Source organism: Scyliorhinus canicula, chromosome 1 (genome assembly GCF_902713615.1).
Source record: "Scyliorhinus canicula chromosome 1, sScyCan1.1, whole genome shotgun sequence".
NCBI lineage: Eukaryota > Metazoa > Chordata > Chondrichthyes > Carcharhiniformes > Scyliorhinidae > Scyliorhinus > Scyliorhinus canicula.
In genome coordinates this window covers 280,921,621-280,939,981 of record NC_052146.1, presented here as the reverse complement: position 1 = coordinate 280,939,981, position 18,361 = coordinate 280,921,621, and the positions used below count along the sequence as shown (strand labels likewise).

Genomic DNA, 18,361 nt, shown 5'->3' with positions numbered 1-18,361 from the left:
TTATTGTAGTGTTAATGTAAGCCTATTGTGACACTAATAAAGATTATTATTATTAAATACATCCAGCCAGACAACTCCCTACAATTTTCCGCTTCTGTGATTTTAACCTTCTCCCCCACGACTAGCACCATGCTGTCAATTATCTGGAATTCTCTACCAACTCCACCTCCTGCCTTAAGGATCCTCCAAAACTATTCCATAACTGCCAAAAATACCTTCCAAAAATGATTCCTCTACTCCTCTTTCGTACTGTTGATTTGGCAGTTTGTTTCTTTTTCATACAATATATTTAGTATTTTGTGTTGGTACTTTTGATTTGTATATCTTTTCTCCATTTTGATTGTGATTTGTTACAGTTTGAACCAATCAGGTAGAATTTACACATGTGTCACTGTGGGGGCTCTTATTTTATCTTCCAATAAGAATTGGTAGTCCGGTTGGTGGGAGATGTCAAAAATTCTACTTTATTGCTAATTACTCACTGGTATACACTTGATTAAGAAATGAATAAAAACTTGGAAATGAAATATCAAACAATACATAAAAAAGTCAAGCACATGGCAAAAGCAAACAAAATGACAAACAAACAGATAGATGATTCAAGAATTCAGGAACAAAGAACTTGACTATGAGGTCCTACTTTTAAGGGAATTCTTACATCTGGTTTAACCCCTCATTTACATTCATTGACTTTTAATGCTCAGCTGAGACCTCCTGGTTTGTTCAAATGAATGTCTGTTACTTTGAGGATAACTTGTTAATCAAACACTGGACGTTACTTAAGATTGACTGGTGCCTATCAAAACTAGCCTAGCGTCTGCAGGCGCACCCTCAGGTAAAGTACTGAATATGTTTTCACACATTTTGCTATGTCTCATAGCTTAGAGGAAATCCTAAGAATTGATTTGTTGATTAATACGTTCTCGGTGCTGAATACACAGTTTTAATATCTTGTTTCTTTAGCTATGTGCATTCAACTAGCACCTATATGAATAAAACTATGAATAAAACAATGCTCTGCTGTTATGGTATAATGCATGGTGTCGGAATTTCATTCGCTATATTGACATATGTTCCCAATTTCAATCTCTGTACCTCTGTTAAATAGTTACTTGTAGCTCCTTGCTACTGCACTCAAACATTTTTCAACCACTATGCCCCTGCCCCTCATGTCTTTGCTTCCCCGCATTCCACTATGCCATGCCATCACCCTCACACTTTCAAACGTTCCATAATGACCCTCATAACAAACAAAAACCCATAAGGAACCTCATCATAAACATATTTTCATGGTCTCCAATCTTCCATTAGCTACTCTTTTCCTTCTTCTGTTCAGCCTTACATCCAAAGTAGTCTGAGACATCTCCCCATTCTAGTCCATTCCATGAGTGCTCTGTCTGAAGATAGATGCTTGCCTTTTCGTCTGTTGACCCTTTATCCTGAGCCATTTTCCTTGGCAGCTCTTGTCAGTGCTGGTTTCCCATTGCCTTCCGATCTCATGGTAGGATCGGGAGGCAGATCCCAAATCTACCTCAGCCAGAACAGGAATTGAACCCGCACTGTTGGCAATGTTCTGAACTAGTGCTATTCATCCAGCCAACTAAGCTAACCAGACCTTCTATCTCCCCATGAGTGCATTGAAATGTCAGGGGCGCTATTGTTTCCTTATCAATGGCAGCTGATAGCTTTCCACAACAACTGTAAGCCACTCATTAACTAGTTTTGTCAAAACCCCTTTAACACTAACAAGGAAGCCTCCAACATTATAATTCATCAAACAAAAACATTACTCAATGATACCATTGGATTTGTTGTCCAGGCTTCCTTCAGGAAGACACATTTCAAGTGACTGTATGGCAAGGAAAGGTTTTACCTCTGTGTGTGGATGCCAATGTGCTGATATGTAAACGCAGAGCATCTCTCATAGCATCTGACATCACACCATAGGCCCTCCTCATATTCCAAACATTTCAGACAGTGGAATTTCCATTGGGAAATCATCATTGCAGTACCGAGGCCAGTGACAATAACTAATTTGCTTTAATTTCCTTAGGCTGCACCCCTGGAATTCCACCCCTTACCTGTCTGCCTCTCCTCCTCTCTCCTCCAACACACTCCTTAAAATCTACCTCAAGGGCCAAACTCTGGGTCATCTGTCTTAATATATCATAGAATCATAGAACTTACAGTGCAGAAGGAGGCCATTCGGCCCATCGAGTCTGCACCAGCCCTTGGAAAGAGCACTCCAACTAAGCCCATGCCTCCACCCTATCCCTGGAGCTGTGAGGCAGCAATGCCAACAACTGTGCCCCCACGCAGTCCTTATGAGGTTCAGTGACAGATTTGTTTGGTAATGCATATCTTAAGCACCTCGACGTATTTTGCTGTGTTAAAGATGGCACAAAACTTAAGTTGTCGTTCTGCACCGAATTAAAACTGGTTTCCTGGCTACATGTGGCCAACACCCCAGCTGAGGGAGCCTATGCATGTTAGCATCTTCTCGGCAGGCGGTGGAACTGCAAGAAGCATCCGTTGCGAGTGCGCTTTTTGCAGTGGCTCCCAGAAGTTATAGCTGCTGTCATTCCAATGATAACTAAGTTAAAATCAAGTCATGTGATATGGCTGTGGCAGCAGTAACTAAAATAGAATCAAGCCATGGACAAAGGCGCAGACAGATTCTCTACTGCAGTCTGTTTGATTGCTGCAGCCTGTCACCTTTAACCACGTTTAGCTTTTTGGCCTGTGTTAGTGCCTCGAGTGTGTTGCTAATTCATGACTGAAGATCTCATGACTCAGATTTACTCAGTCTTGACAGCTCTGCCTGTCTGTACCTTCCTACTGGTGAGAGAGGCACGTTTTGCAAGAGAAATTATTAGCGAACCTTGGACATTACGAAGCAGCCTCCTTCAGCCATTATTTAAAATTAGACGCAGCTCACTAAAATCTGATTGCTGTGATGCACACTCACTAATTTTGCTGCTGTGAAAAACTAAAGAGAAGTGTCACAAGGACTACCAAAACATCTCACTGCTGCTTTATCTCCACAAAAATAACTGATTCAGCAATTGACTGTGTGATTCATTCCGAAAGCTTTATCCTCCTCACAGCACAATCAAATAATTTGTTTGATAAAGGTTTTAGCCACTGCTAATTAATCTCTTGCTGATGGTATTGTGCCTTTTCCTAAAAATAATTACAGTTTTCTGATCTTGGCTGTCAGAATCGCGATTAGAAAGAAAGCCAGATAGTGTCACACTCTCAGATGCGTTTGATTAGATTCACAGTCCTTTTGAGTCCATGCTTAAACTGTGATGACCTACATCTCAAGCTATATCATTTGCAATGTCGTCACTGCTAACTGCTTCCCAGTTCCAAACATGCAGTGTTTTCTTTTTGAAATACTTTGACTTTCTCTTTTTCAAAGTCGTTTTGTATAAAAATCAGGAAGAACACTTGACAGAAGTTGAAGAAAATGATGTTTCCACCTTTAGGTTTTCAAAGAGCTAAAATGCAGTGAAAATAATTAGTGAGATATAAACAAATAGCACTGATAAGAAATAACTAATTATATATTTTGGGGCGGCACAGGAGCACACTGGTTAGCACTGTTGCTTCACAGCTACAGCTTCCCAGGTTCGATTCCCGGCTTGGGTCACTGTCTGTGTGGAGTCTGTACATTCTCCCCGTTTCTGCGTGCGTTTCCTCCAGATGTCCCGGTTTCCTCCCACAGTCCAAAGATGTGCAGGTTAGGTGGATTGGTCTTGCTAAATTGTCCTTGGTGTCCAAAAAGGTTAGGTGGCATAACTGGGTTGCGGGGATGGGGTGGAGACATGGGCTTGAGTAGGGTGATCTCTCTATAGACCATAAGACCATCAGACATAGGAGCAGAATTAGGCCACTCGGCCCATCGTGTCTGCTCTGCCATTCATGGCTGATATTTTTCTCATCCTCATTCTCCTGTCTTCTCATAACCCCTGATCCCCTTATTAATCAAGAACCTATCTATCACTGTCTCGAAGACACTCAGTGATTTTGCCTCCACTGCCTTCTGAGGCAAAGAGTTCCACAGATTCACCACCCGCTGGCTGAAGAAATTCCTCTTCATCTCTGTTTTAAAGGATCGTCCCTTTAGCCTGTGATTGTGTCTTCTGCTTCTAGTTTTTCCTACAAATGGAAATACCCTCTCCACGTCCATTCTATCCAGGCCGTGCAGTAGCCTGTAAGTTTCAATACGATCCCACCTCATCCTTATAAACTCCAATGAGTAAAATCCCAGAGTCCTCAACCATTCCTCATACGACAAGTTCCTCATTCCAGGGATCATTCCTGTAAGTTTTAATTAGACCCCCTTCTTTCCAAGGGCCGGTGCAGACCCGATGGGCAGAATGGCCCCTTCTGCACTGTAAATTTCATATGATTCCATGGTAATTGTTAATTTCTTAAATTATCACGGGTTAGCTCATTTTGGCCTTTATGCCAGGATGCACCAGCCAAAGAGAGTTGTTATCTTGCATTTTGGACTTCTTTGCTGTTATGCACTGCAGTCAATATATCCATAATTGCTCAGCCACCAGGCAGCAAGATTTCAGCATACGAGGTTGTGCAAAAATTGTCACAGCAAATGACAATCGCAGCAATTGTTCAGCCTTAAGTCTCAATGATGAAACATTTGATTAAAAAAAAGCCACATTATTATCATTGCCTCTAATTTCTGAAAAATATATACACATTCACACACAAATCAATCAGAAATAAGTTAGAGTCCCAATTCCCCAACTCGGGACGGAAGTAGAAAATGTTCACAGAGCTCACCCGTGAGAATATTCCCAGAGCACAAACCAGGCTGGACTAGATACATATACATGTACCTATGTATACATGTGCCAGGTATGACTGGTGTCCATGTACATAGATCCCTGAAAGTTGCCACCCAGGTTGATAGGGTTGTGAAGAAGGCCTATGGTGTGATGGCCTTTATTGGTAGAGGGATTGAGTTCCGGAGCCATGAGGTCATGTTGCAGTTGTACAAAACTCTAGTACGGCCGCATTTGGAGTATTGCATACAGTTCTGGTCGCCTCATTATAGGAAGGACGTGGAAGCTTTGGAACGGGTGCAGAGGAGATTTACCAGGATGTTGCCTGGTATGGAGGGAAAATCTTATGAGGAAAGGCTGATGGACTTGAGGTTGTTTTCGTTAGAGAGAAGAAGGTTAAGAGGTGACTTAATAGAGGCATACAAAATGATCAGAGGGTTAGATAGGGTGGACAGCGAGAGCCTTCTCCCGCGGATGGAGGTGGCTAGCACGAGGGGACATAGCCTTAAATTGAGGGGTAATAGATATAGGACAGAGGTCAGAGGTGGGTTTTTTACGCAAAGAGTGGTGAGGCCGTGGAATGCCCTACCTGTAACAGTAGTGAACTCGCCAACATTGAGGGCATTTAAAAATTTATTGGATAAGCATATGGATGATAAGGGCATAGTGTAGGTTAGATGGCCTTTAGATTTTTTTCCATGTCGGTGCAACATCGAGGGCCGAAGGGCCTGTACTGCGCTGTATCGTTCTATGTTCTATGTTCTATACATGTAGGAATGAAGAACAATTCCTGCAGCTGGAAGGAACCTGACATATATTACAGCAGAATGTCAACTTTAAATGTCACAATAAATTTATAATAACACAAATGAGATGTGACTGTGACAAAGGTAAACTGTCCCTCCGTAAGACCGTCAGACATAGGAGCAGAATTAGGCCATTCAGCCCATTGGGTCTGCTCCCCCATTCAATCATGGCTGATATTTTTCTCATCCCCATTCTCTTTCTCCCCATAAATTATTAATCAAAGATGATTTGGACCTTGGACACTCACCTGAGGAACTCCCATAATGATGTCTTGGAACTGAGATGGTTGACCTCCACTCACCATAACATCTTCCTATGTGCCAGGTATGACTGGAAACAGCAGAGGGGTTTCCACCAGATTATCCTTGACTCCAGCTTTGCTAAGGCTCCTTGATGCCACACTCAATAAAATGTGGCCCTGATGTGCAGTCACTCTCATCTCACCACAGTGCTGGATGAGCAGAAATTGCCTTTAGTTAAACACTGGGAAGACCAAAGCCATTTTTCTTGTCTCCTGCTAAAAGCTATGTTCACTTTCCATCACACTCATCTTCCACTCTTGTAACTGTCTGAGACTGAATCAGATTGTTCACAAGCTCATTGTCATATTTGACCCAAAGACAATATTCAAAGACCACCTCCTTCCATCACACTAAGGCCCTTCATCAACTCAGCTACTGCTGAGAGTAGAGTCCTTATCTCTGGGTCTGAACATTTTAATGTACTCCTGGCCAGTCTCCCATTTTCTGTCCTCTGTAAACCTGAGGCCATGCAGAACTCCAATGTCTGTATCCTAACTCACACCAAATTCAGTTTTCCCTGATGCTCTCTGGCCTCAACTGGCTCTTGTTTAAGCAGCACCGCAAAATTAAAAATTGAATCCTTGGCCCTCCATGGCATGGCCCCTGTCGGCCTCTGAAATCTTCCCCATCCTTCTGAGGTATCTGCACTCCTCTAACTTTGGCCTCTTGAGCACCACCAATTTTAATTGCTCCATTATTAGCAACCGTGCCTTCAGCTGCCGAGGCCCCAAACTCTGGAATTTCCTGCCAATACATTCCACCCCACCAACTTGCTTCCCTCCTTTAAGAGGTTCCTTAAATCCTCCCCCTTTATCTGAGTTTTTGGCCATCTACTGTATTTTGGCTGAGGTGGCTTCGAGTTGTATTTTGTTTTATAATGCCCCCATGAAGCCCCTTACACCATTTTAGGTGCTATGTAAATATAAATTGTTCTTGTGCCCATTGTTGTAATGCCACTGCACATAGCAAGCTGAGAACTTTTACTGTTCAATTTTCATGTAATAAATGGAAAATAAATAGAGCCACCAGACAACAATTCTTCCAGATGAATATAATCAAAGACTCTCATTGCATGTCCCTGGTTTTATTTATTTATCTTTTTGTTAGCATTTTCTGCCCTACCCCAAAACCTCTAGTCATGCTGCTCTTTAACTGGTTGCTAGGAGATATTTGAGAACAGCGCATATTGATTTCCTCTTTTTCACTATTTACATTCTCCATTTTCCCTAGCTGGCCCGGTACTTTAACTTTTAAATCCGCTGAAAGAATGTTGAAGGACAGGCAATTTTATACATCAAAGTTGCAAAAGCAAGTTTTGCTCCTTCAAGGCATGGAAGCTTCAAAGCTTGACACTTTCTGTAGGTAAAGACACTAATTCTGTCAGTTTCGTTTTTTATGAATACACAGCTGTAATTTGCAGCTTATTCTTTGCAATATCAAAATACCGACATAAGCAGGGTGTGGAGTTGGATAGAGGCAGCCCAAGGTCTACCAACCCAAGGCAGGCCAGTTAAAAGGCCCGCCAGAGTGCTCTGGGACTGTGCCCAAGTTATAATAAATACTGTAATGCCCTTTAGACCTTATCACTCTCATCCCTCAGTCCCCTCGCCCCCACACATTAACCATACCTCATCTATGCCAACTCATGCAATCTTAAATTCCCACACCCGCCCCCCATGGCACCTCCTACCCTTCATGATATCTCATGACCATCTACCCACTCCCCATGGCCCCTAATGTCCTCCATGCCGACTTAGTGCCAACTCATAGCAACCAATAACCCCAAACTCATCCCGTAGCCCTTCATTGCCCGGTGCCAATTTCGTGCCAACTCATGCTGTTGTGAAGCCATGCTTTCTATTTAAAAATATTTTTAAGTTCACTGGCTGGAAACCCCTAACTCAGGCATTGTCAAACTCAGGGGCGCAACCCACTGGTGGGTCGCGGACAGGTGTCGTGAGGGTCGCGGAGCCGTCCGTCGCAGCGCTCCTGATCGCGCAAATCTATGCGCAAAAGCCGCAGCAGCCGGCTTTTAACTATGCCGGTTGCGAGCGGCCTTCAAATTGGCCAGGAACATATAAAAAAAATTTGGCCGCACTGCGCATACGTGCCCAATCATTGGTGCACTTGCGCAACAAAGTGCGCATTGGGGCCAAAGGGACCCAAAACCATTTCCTCCATTTTTGTCAGCAACAATCAAGGTAAGAGAAAATGGTGGGTCCCGCAGGTCAGCCGGCGTAGGCCGCGAAGGTCGGCCGGCGTGGGCCGCGAAGGTCGGCCGGCGTGGGCCGCGAAGGTCGGCCGGCGTGGGCCGCGAAGGTCGGCCGGCGTGGGCCGCGAAGGTTGGCCGGATTGGGTCCCGAAGGTTGGCCGGTTGCTGAAAATGGGTCCACAGAAAAAAAGTTTGAAAAGCACTGCCCTAACTCATTTAAATACAAAGACTAAAGCCACATCCCAATTACTTGGGATCACGGTCATAGATGGCTGCACATTTGCATAACTGAATCTTTTACATTCCAAAATTGCTAAAAATGGAGACAGGTGGCGAAATTCTCCGACCCCACGCAGGGTCGGAGAATCGGCCGGCGGCGGCGTTATTCCCGCTCCCGCCGGGTTTTGAATTCTCCGAGCGGCCAAAAACCGGCGTTGTGCAAATCCTGCCGGCAGCCTCTGAGAACAGCTGGCGCCGGTGGGATTTCATTTAATTTTTACTGTCAACATATCTCCGGCCCGGATGGGCCGAAGTCCCGCCGACGTGGCGGTTTCTACCGGTTTATACCGGCGTCAACCATTGATGATGGTTGATGCAGTTCAGTTACCAATATCGAGTGCGGGGGGGGGAGGAGGAGAGTACCGGCATTTGTGTGGGGGGTGGGGTGGTGGGGGGGAGAGAGAGTACCGGCGTTTGTGGGGTGGTGGTGGGGAGAGAGAGTACCGGCGTTTGTGGGGTGGTGGTGGGGGGGGAGAGAGTACCGGCGTTTGTGGGGTGGTGGTGGGGAGAGAGTACCGGCGTTTGTGGGGTGGTGGTGGGGAGAGAGTACCGGCGTTTGTGGGGTGGTGGTGGGGGGGAGAGAGAGTCCCGGCGTTTGTGTGTGTGTGGGGGGGGGGGAGAGAGTCCCCGCGTTTGTGTGGGGGGGGGGGGAGAGAGAGTCCCGGTGTTTGTGGGGGGGGGGGGGGAGAGAGAGTCCCGACGTTTGTGTGGGGGGGGGGAGAGAGTCCCGACGTTTGTGTGGGGGGGGAGAGAGTCCCGACGTTTGTGTGGGGGGGGGAGAGAGTCCCGGCGTTTGTGTGGCGGGGGGGAGAGAGAGTCCTGGCATTTGTGTGGGGGGGAGAGAGTCCGGGCGTTTGTGGGGTGGTGGTGGGGGGGGTAGGGGGGTTGGGGTAGGGGTGGGCGGTAGGGGTGGGGGGGTAGGGGTGGGTGGTAGGGGTGGGGGGAGGGGTATGGGGGGGGTAGGGGTGGGGGGGTGTAGGGGTAGGGGGTTGGGGTCGGGGGCAGCGGCGTGCAGAGGGGGGGTGCGACGGTGCGTTGGTACCGGGCATCCATTGGATGGGGGCACCAGCAGATCTTCCTCAAGGCTCCCCTTCCTCCCAGCTGCCTTGTCTTTGTTTGAGAGAGAGAGAGAGGGAGATTGTGGGGACAGACAGAGAGAGAGAGACAGAGAGAGGGTGTCCCGTCCGTCCTCTGGCTGAGAGCAGGGCTTTGGTGAGTATATTGCAATCTGCCTAAACCCAGGAATATTGCGTGGTTAGAATGCAGAGGGAAATGCTGGGATCCCGGGGTGGGAGATGTGTCTGGATTTGTCTATTTCAGCTTCAGCCTCTGCGATTTGAGGTCAGTTTCACAACAACAGGAAAAATGCGCGGAGAGAGAGGGAAAAACTTTTGGAAAAGTTTCTGGGTTCTGCCTTTGTAATTCACAGCGCAGAAAGGGTTCTGCGCTGTGAATTATCAAGGCACCTTTTCTAATCCTGGGGAGAAACAACCTTTTGAAGAGTCTGAGGAAATAAGCAGGAATTTGGATTAATTCTGCCTTCCCACCCCCTGGGCCTCTTTCTCCTCCTTTCTCCTCCCTCCTTGGGAAGGAGAAAGGGGGAGGGAGGAGAAAGGGGGAGGGAGGAGAAAGGAGGAGAAAGGGGGAGGGAGGAGAAAGGAGGAGAAAGGGGGAGGGAGGAGAACGGAGGAGAAAGAGGCCCAGGGGGTGGGGAGGCAGAATTAATCCAAATTCCTGCTTATTTCCTCAGACTCTTCAAAAGGTTGTTTCTCCCCAGGATTAGAAAAGGTGCCTTGATAATTCACAGCGCAGAACCCTTTCTGCGCTGTGAATTATAAAGGCGGAACCCAGAAACTTTGCCAAAAGTTTTTCCCTCTCTCTCCCCGCGTTTTTCCTGTTGTTGTGAAACTGACCTGAAATCGCAGAGGATGAAGCTGAAATAGACAAATCCAGACACAGCTCCCACCCCGGGATCCCAGCATTTCCCTCTGCATTCTAACCAGGCAATATTCCTGGGTTTAGGCGGATTACAATATACTCACCAAATCCCTGCTCTCAGCCAGAGGACGGACGGGACTCCCTCTCTCTGTCTCTCTCTGTCTGTCCCCACAATCTCCCTCTCTCTCTCTCTCTCTCTCTCAAACAAAGACAAGGCAGCTGGGAGGAAGGGGAGCCTTGAGGAAGATCTGCTGATGCCCCCATCCAATGGATGCCCGGGGCCAATGCACCGTCGCCCCCCCCCTCTGCACGCCGCTGCCCCCTACCCCAACCCCCCAACCCTACCCCCCACCCCTACCCCTACCCACCCCACACCCCCTCACCCCTACCCCCCCCACCACCCACCCCTACCCCCCCACCCCTACCCACCCCCACTCACCCCCCCCACCCTTACCCCCCCAACCCTACCCCCCACCCCCACTCACCCCCCACCCCCCACCCCCCCCCACCCCTACCCATCCCAAACCCCCCCCCCACACAAACGCCGGGATTCTCTCTCCCCCCCCCCAAACGCCGGGACTCTCTCTTCCCCCCCCCCCCCACACACAAACGCCGGGACTCGCCACTTCCGCAGCGGGTGAAACTGACGCGTATCGCGTCAGTCCGCTGCTGGCCCTTTCGAGAACGGAGATTAACAGCTTAAAAGAAGGCCACGACGCCGGAGTCATCCGCACCACTTTTGCCCGCCGGAAATGGGCGTCACGTCGGTCCGCGGAGAATTTTGCCCAAGGGCCGGGATTCTCCCCTACCCGGCGGGGTGGGGGGTCCCGGTGTGATGGAGTGGTGTGAACCACTCCGGCGTTGGGCCGGGGGCAAGCCCTCACCTTGAGAGGCTAGGCCTGCGCTGGAGTGGTTGGCGCTCCGCCGGCTGGTGTGGACGGCCTTTGGCGCCACGCCAGCCAGGGCCAAAAGGACTTCGCCGGCCGGCGTAAGGGGAGGGGGTCACTTTCGCCTCCGCCATGATGAAGACCATGGCGATGGTGGAAGGAAAAGAGTGCCCCCACGGCACAGGCCCACCCGCCGATCAGTGGGCCCCAATCACGGGCCAGGCCACCGTGGGGGCACCCCCCGGGGTCAGATCACCCCGCGCCCCCCCCAGGACCCCAGAGCCCGCCCGCGCCGCCTGCTCCCGCCGGTAAGGTAGGTGGTTTAATCCATGCCGGCGGGAGAGGGTTGACAGCGGCGGGACTTCGGCCCATCGCCCGGGGTGGGGGCCCGCCGACCGGCACAGCATGATTCCCGCCCCCGCCGAATCTCCGGTGGGGGAGAATTCGGGACACGCGGGGGCGGTATTGACGCCGGCCCCCGGCGATTCTCCGACCCAGTGGGGGGGTCGGAGAATCCCGCCCAAGGTGTCTGCAAAGTTGCATCAGGAACAACAGCCTCAAAAAAGGATGAATGGGGACCACCTCCAATCCCATTAGCAAAGAGTCCAGATAATCACTTGGCTTCATAACTCAGTGGACACAAACCATTGACAGTGGGGTCCTGACTGACAGAGAAATTCACTGCCATGACCTAATCAATGTAACTTGAATACACTAACTACAAGCATATAGGAGTCACTGGGCAGTTGCAGGGAGGTCATGTGACAAGCTAAACCTTTGTGTGTTTAAGCAGCTGTTTTCTGCAGAAGAGCACAAGCAACGAAGACGTTGCAGGAACCAGGCACTGTGTGGGCTTCTCCGCCCTATCCTCACACCCCAGGCCCTCTCTCCATCCAACTTCCAAGTTGTACCCTGTCTGCTGATTTTGACTATCTTGCTACCATGGACAGAGATTTAGAAAATAACTCAACCCAAATCTGTTGTCTCCTGATGCACAGGTAAATCGTCCCTCTACAGCTTTAAACGGCGTCAACACAGTAAGGAGCATGATCACTGAGTGGAGCCAGAAGGCAGGCAAGTCACCAACCTTCATGAAATGAAAATGAAATGAAAATCGCTTATTGTCATGCGTAGACTTCAACGAAGTTACGGTGAAAAGTCCCTAGTCGCCACATTCCGGCGCCTGTCCGGGGAGGCTGGTACGGGAATCGAACCGTGCTGCTGGTCTGCTTTAAAAGCCAGCGATTTAGCCGAGTGAGCTAAACCAGCCCCTGAGCCACATACCCCATTAATTTTGATGGGCTCCAAATTATCTAAGCTATCCTCCCCATGTGATCTATTTGTGTGTGTGAACTTCGAGAGAGTGTGTATGTATGTGCATGTGAAAGTCATTAAGTTATATTATTTTATGTACACCAAGTTAAGTACAATAAACACCACCCTGTTTTCTTCTATTAAAAAAACCAAGGAAACCTGACTGATCATTTCTTTTATGGTCACAGCACGTAAACAGTTGAACACACAGAATTGACAAGTATATACGGTTTAAAAATAATAACTGTTGCAGTCAAATGATAAGAGGGAATAGATGGGTGCCATTCAAACCCTCCTAGCCTTACTGTAACAGTGCCAACCCACCATCCTTTGTCCTTCCACCCTCCATGCCAACTCACCCAGTAACCACTATGGGCAAACCACAGGGGCCATGCTGAGATTAAATAAAATAAAGTTCTGAGCTTCAATTATAGACTGCACTATATTGAAAAAATCTTCCATTGATAAAATATTGTACAATAATTTTTTTTTTTCAAGCACATAATCCCAGTAAAAACAAACAATTTGTATTCACAGCCCTACATCGATGTCATGTAATCCCTTTCTAACCACTTGGAACTGCCAATAAAGTACAAATTTATCCCCAATGTGATAATGATAGGTTGTCAAAGCAGTCAAAGTAACACTAATCCTAGAAGGATAGCCCTCAGGTTTATGTCAACATCTATTGAAATTTATAGTACAATTTATTTTCATCTGAGAGTCACACCAGGCTGCTATGTTTTAAATTAAAGGGCAGGGGATTTAAATGACTTCACAGCTTGACAGTTCCACTTATCCATTTTCTATCCACACTAATTCCTACTATTAACAATCCGAAAAAGGTACCTGAACCTCTCCAAAAGTGTACCTGACCTCTCCAGAAGGGTACCTGGACTTCTCAGAAGGATAGCTGAGCTCTCCAAAAGGGTACCTGACCTCTCCAGAAGTGTAACTGGACCTCTCAGAAAGATAGCTGAACTCTCCAAAAGGGTGCCTGACCTCTCCAAAGTACTCCAGTAGGTTTAGACCTTTTCCTCAAATGTCTAAAAGCTACAAGTCATGTTTCAGAAACCTGGGTGTTGAATATTGCACATTAACCAAGGCAACTGCACTTTTAAATGTGTCACTGCTTCCATGAACCGTGGATGCATGAAATACCTCCCACCTCTGTTTATCTCCCCACCCTGGTGAAAATGGTAGGTGCTGGATTCAGGGACTGGTTTTCCGGAATTGGCACTAAAGTGCGGAGCCCTTCCGACTCTGTGAAAATTCAGATCTAATCCCCCAAAAGACAGATAGAGGTAAACAGAGGTGGGAGGAATTTCATGCGTCTACGGTTCATGGAAGCAGCAACACATTTTAAGAGATTCACAGCCACTTCAATAACTAAGTTGCTGATTTATTGTTACCGTGGAAAAAAATCAGAATGTGAACCCTAAATGTGAGAAAAAGAACAAATAAAAATCCCATGTAATAAAAATGGAATTTGTCTAATCTTTCTGCGGCATTTGACATGCTTAACAAACCTCCTCCAATTCTTCACTCCCATTCTCCAGCTCAGAGGAGCTACCTGTCATTTCATCTAATCTTACTTTTCTAATTGTAGCTGGATAATCTCCAGCAGTGGTTTCTCTTCCCATTCCCACATTAATACCTCTAGAATCATCTAATAATCTATCATTTCCCTTACCTCCTTCTCATCAAAATGTTGCCCCTTGCTGACATCATCCAAAGACACGAGTCCAGTATCCACATGTATAATTAGGACACTTAGCTTCACTTCCCGCCCTCCTTCTCAACCTCTGCACTCCTTGTTGTCAGACTCCTTTGTCTAACATCCAATCTCACATAAACTGTGGTTACCCCCATTTCAATATAGTGTTACAATCTCCAGAGAGACCAATACATTTTTAAAGGAAATTCAAACCAGTATTTAATAGCCGACAGATTTACATGACAAGATTTCAAATTTTAAAACTTTCAGCAAATTATGGGAAAAGAACACTATTGACTAAACGGTATTTTCTTTTTATCGACATCATATACTCAAACTGTGGGAGAGATCGTCCGGTTGTTCACCCTGGCGGAATCTTCCCAATCCCGCCGACGGCGCACCTCTGCTGCAGGTTTCCCAGTGGCATGGGGTGGATTCAATGGGAAATCCCATTGACAGCGGCAGGACCACAAAATCCCGCTATCAGGCAATGGTGGGCTGCCTCCCGCCAAGAAACACGCCGTGGGGAGGTCACCCAACAGGAATTTGTGGGCCCAACTCACTTTCATCTTGAAACTAAATGGCTAGTTTGAAGCATAACTGTTTGAAATCTGACACTCTCAATGCCTTTCTTGGACGTTGGAGGCCCACGGTCTCGATTTTTAACACACAGGCTGCTGCCATTGTGTCCAAGCATAAATATTTTGCACCTTCTCAGCAATCTAAACCCTCCTTTGATCTCTGACAATCAAACCACCCATAAGACATAGCAGAATTAGGCCACTTGGCCCATCGTGTCTGCTCCGCCATTCAATCATGGCTGATATTTTCTCATTCCCATTCTCCTGCCTTCTCCCCATAACCCCTGATCCCCTTATTAATCAACAACCTAGCTATCTCTGTCCTAAAGACACTCAGTGATTTGGCCTCCACAGCCTTCTGCGGCAAAGGGTTCCACGGATTCACCACCCTCTGGCTGAAGAAATTCCTCCTCATCTCTGTTTCAAATGATCGTCCCTTTAGTCTGAGATTGTGTCCTCTGGCTCTGGTTTAACCTACAAGTGGAAACATCCTCTCCACTCTATCCAGGCCTCTCAGTATCTTGTAAGTTTCAATAAAATCCCCTCTCATTCTTCTAAACTCCAATGAGTACAGATCCAGAGTCCTCAACCGTTCCTCATGCGGCAAGTTCTTCATTCCAGGGATCACCCAGGTCTACTCTTGAGCAAACGTCAGAAAAAGTGACATAACTTCCTTCATTTTACCCTTAATTTAAAAATACAGTCCCAAAGCATAATAATCTTCTAAACCTCGCAATTGTAACATTAGCCTTCAGCCCTGCCTCAAACGTTGAAAACTTATCACCAATTCCTTCTTCTCTGCTGCCACTGTCTTGGGCTAAACCAGACGTTTTAGCTACCTTGGTATCTTATGCAACCCTGAGCTGAGTCTTCATTCCCATGATCTCTCTACCCCAAACAATATTTACTTCCACTTCAATCACTTTTCTGTAACGTTTCCATTTCCACCCCTATGTTACCTCACTTGCTGCTGAGAAACTTATATGTTTTTGTAGCATCCAGACGTAACAATCCCAATGCTACCCTGGTGTGCCTCTCATCCTCCAGCCTCCAAAAACTTCAGCTCATCCAAAACTCTGTTACCCGTGTCATATCTCACATTGAGTCCCAATAGCCCATCACATTTGTTTGCACTGGCCAACATGGATGCATTATCCCCCAAAACCTTGGGCGGGATTCTCCGGTCGGTGACACCGAAATCACGTGCGGCAATCGGCCGGTGAATCCCCGTTCACGACCAAATTCGCGATGGATATTGCCTGAGGCCCACCCACTAATGCTCCGCCTCCGACTGCCCGAGTTCCCGACTGGCGTGAGGCTCCATCCGTTGGGAACTCGGAGTGGCAGCTGGGGACTCAGTCCAGTGCTACCACAGTTGGGAGAGGGCCAATCCGCAGCCAGGGAGGACTTTGCCAGGGGCTGGGAGCACTGTTGGGGGCTGGTCCGGGGGGTGCAAGCTGGCCAAAGGGGGGGAACTATTTTTCAGGCCGGGTCTGCGAGCGGCTGGCACCATGTTGTGCGCATGTGCGGCCACGGACCCGGCAATTCTCCGGTCATATGGGCAGCCAGAGCCGGGTGCTCTATGCTACCCCCAGCCAAACGGCGGATCAGTGGCCATTTTATGCCATTTTTTTCCTGTCGTCTGTTCCTGCGCCGGCGTGCGGACATAGCCTCGAAATCTGAGAATCCAGTCCCTTAACTTTAAAGTTTTCAGACTTGATGCTCTCCTCCCCCAAGCTCCCTGGGAGGGATTCTATGATAATGGCGCTTTGTCCCCACGCCCACGAGAAAACGGGCGCAAATCACTCTGGACTTTACCGCACGGCAGCGGCAGCCCCGCGCAATATGGTGGACCCACACCGCGGAGCAGCACCAAAAAGATAGGGCCCCCCTGAAATTGCACGCGCTCGCCAATCGGTGGCCCCCGATTGCAAGCCTGGCCGTCCTGGAGGCCCCCCCTCCAGTGACGGATCCCCCCACCCTGCACCAGGGCTGAGTCCACAGCCGCCTCTCCATGTGTCCACCAGTTGGAACCATGAGTGAACTACGCCAGGGGGAACTCGGCCAGTTGCCGGCAGAGAATCGCCGCAAGGGCCTCTTTCAATAGCCCCCGACCGGCACCGCGTAGACTGCGCGCGATTGGTGGTGATTCTCCGGTCCCCAAAGAATGGCGGGAGCGGCATCGGACCCGATCGTGGATCTGACGCCCATTCTCCGCCCCCGCGCCGAGCGTGATTGCGGCACAGAGGCTCGGAGAATCCCTGCCCCTGTATTGACTCTGGATTCACATGCAAACCCCGCCTTCCTTCACCCACCATTGGTAACCCTTGTCTTTACCCATCTAGGCCCATGTTTTTGAAGTCCTTTCATCTCTGCAACCTTTCCTCCTTTAACCCACCACTTCAACCAAGCCTATGGGCATTTGTAACAGCTACCTCGTTAATTCAGTCTCAAATATTCACCATTCCCTCTCGATAAAACGTATGGGTTGGAATTCACATATAAAATATTGTTATTCTGGTTGTTCAGCCCAGTTGACGATAGGTGGAATTATAGAATGTAATTTCCAAAACACTTGCAAACTTTCCAGAATCTGATGGAGCGAAAACTTATCTTGATATGTCTGTCACCAAAACTCAGTGGATATGATTACACTTTAAACAAGGCTTTCCATAATTCATAAGGCAAATGGTTTCAAAATATAAAAGATCAACTCTGAAAATGTTCCTATTAGCAATTTTTTATGTGTGGCACTGAATTATATTAATGGCTGTGTAATTTCCCTGCAGCCTTAGTTAGCATTAGAACTGTTCCTTAATCCTGATTTTCTTATTTTCCAAATTATTTCGTCTTTTTGAGGCACAAGTTAAGACATCCCATTTTGTTAGCATGCTATTTTGAAGGATTAATTAGTGTTCGGCCAATTTGCGACTATTATAAACTGAGTCAAGGAAAGACATGAAAATGAAATTCTATCGCATGAAAGCATTTGGGAGCAACAAAGCTCTATGTAGGCATTAAAACCCTGAGGGAAATAGTCACAGAAGTTACAGCTTGTGCAAAGAAGCATCAAAATTCTATTCCCATGGCAATGCCTTGATCAATCAGAGTCACCCTGCCTGGTTTGAATTTAAACAAAAACTTAGCAGTTAACTGTTCCCTGGTACATTCTTCAATGCAACATCTCTACCAATCAGAGTCCTCAGCACTCTCTTTTCATGCAGCATAAATTGGTGCATCTTTTACCCCCACAATATTGATTTTTGTGTCCACAAATGAGCAAAACTATGGGCTGAATTTTTTTGAAAGCATTGCAATCCCGATGCTGATTTACAAATCCCAACACGACCCCACCTAATAGGAGACAGAAAATACAGCACTCAGTCTCGACACTATCAGAGACATCAAGCGATTATATATTGTATATGGAGGAGCTCCCCCCCGCACACCAATATTCCTGCATGCCGTTGGCCTCTTCAATTTGCAGAAGGCATCGTTGGGGAGTGCAAC

The 18,361-nt window shown here is 47.6% G+C and overlaps 1 protein-coding gene across 8 annotated transcripts in view; it reads right to left on the bottom strand.

Annotated features, from left to right (window-relative positions):
* Positions 1 to 18,361, bottom strand: part of LOC119974827 (regulator of G-protein signaling 7) — a 585,527-nt gene that overhangs the window by 516,399 nt on the left and 50,767 nt on the right. The gene's annotated exons all lie outside the window — the stretch shown is intronic.